We start from the raw sequence: 1,721 nt of genomic DNA on the forward strand, positions 1-1,721 counted from the left end.
CTAAGAAAGGCAGGGAGGCCAGTGTGGGCATATGGAGTGGGGGAAGGTGGAGGATAGGAGAGGAAGTTAACAAGGTGGTCAGGGAGTAGTCACAGGAGGCCTTTGGAGCATGGGAAGGGCTTCTCACTTCATGCTCAGTACTTCAGAAGCTATTGGAGGATTTTAATTAAAGGACCGAGACCATCTGATATGCTAAGAAGGTCCCCCTCACTAGTGAGCCAAGAATAGACTGTAGGGGACGAGGGTAGAAATGCGGAGACCAGCCAGGCGGCTTTTACAGTGACCCAGGTGTGGATGCTGGTGGCTTAGACCAGAGTGGTCAGTGGAGGTAGAAACAAGGTCAGATCCTGGATGTATTTGGAAGGCAGACCAAGGTCATGCCCAGGGGCCCATGGGGAATGCCTGCCCCTCCTCCACAAAGCGGGCTGAAGGGCTGCTGCTGGACAGCTGGCTGAGGTCTCCAAGTCCCGCGCGTCCGAGTAGCTTTCCTTTTCTGCTGACACGTCTCCTGCGCTATAAACTACTCAGTCGTAAGGAGTCCATTTAACCGTAGGAACAGGTGAGGGAGAGGTGTTCCGTGCAGCCTAGTGGAGGCTGGTAATTTGGCCGTTGATCATCGGGTCTCCTTTTCTATTCATCTCCTACACTCTCGGTCCTCTGCTCTGCGCACGGCCACCTGCTAACGCGCCCGCCACCCTCAAGCCCTGCGGCCAGCGCCTCTGTCAGTGCCTCCACCCCCACGATTCTGTCTGAAGAACTCCTACGTATCCTTAAGAGCCCAGCTCGAAAGCTGCACTTGTGAACTCTCTTCTCTGACGCTCCTGGACCGTGGGGATTTCTTCCTCCGCTGAAAATTCCCCTGTCCCTCTCCCCACTGCCCTCCACTGCCTGCACTCACCCGCCATCGGGGCTGGGGCTGTGCTTCCCTTCACACCCCCTCTTTCCGCTCTGTGTCCTCACAGCCTGGCCCAGGGCCGGCACAGAGGAGGGAACAAAAACATTTCAGTGTATTCCTGGAGCGGTAGCTAGTTGCCATGGAAACAAGGAAGTGTCGCAACTTCCCTCACTTGTGAGGTTGGGGTCACAGAGGGCAGCTGTGCTTTGGTCCCATGGGATCACCCCGGGTGATATTCGAGGGTTCTTGTGGACCCAGAGCCACCTTAGGCAGGTCCTTTCCCATCCCGGGGCCTCAGTGTACCCATCAACAGCATGGGAGCGTGGGGCTTGCTCGGATCTCGAAGGCCGTTTCTAACATCCCCTGTCCCTGTGCCTTCAGTCCTGCCGCAATATTACAGGCGGGCCTTTTGCCCTCTTTGGGCCTCAGTCTCCCCATTTTGTTCACCTCTCTTGTCTAAGAAGCTACCTGCCTGAGTCAGACACCTCGAGAATCCCAGAGTTTCAGCAGCCAGGTGGCCTTCCGTAACTAGCCTGGGATTCTTGTGACCTGCAGAGACAGAGAGGAAAGTCTCCTTTCCAGGGTGACAGCAGGAGGAGCAGAAAGGTGGGTCGTAGGGGAGAAGCCAGGCCAGCTCACTCTGGTCTGAACCAGGTCCCTGGTCTCCTTCCCTCACCTCGAGGTGGCCAGAGCCAGTGTCCGTCAGGGGGGCCCTGCTTCTGTGGGGATCTGTGCCCTCGGCATCCTAGCGTGAGCGGAGGGGCTGGGGTGGCCCCAGAGGCTGCCCGCAGTGGCGGGGGGGGGTGGGGGGAGTGGCCGGGCAGTG

The sequence above is a fragment of the Crocuta crocuta genome, unplaced genomic scaffold, assembly GCF_008692635.1.
Source record: "Crocuta crocuta isolate KB4526 unplaced genomic scaffold, BGI_CrCroc_1.0 scaffold28, whole genome shotgun sequence".
Classification (NCBI taxonomy): Eukaryota; Metazoa; Chordata; class Mammalia; order Carnivora; family Hyaenidae; genus Crocuta; species Crocuta crocuta.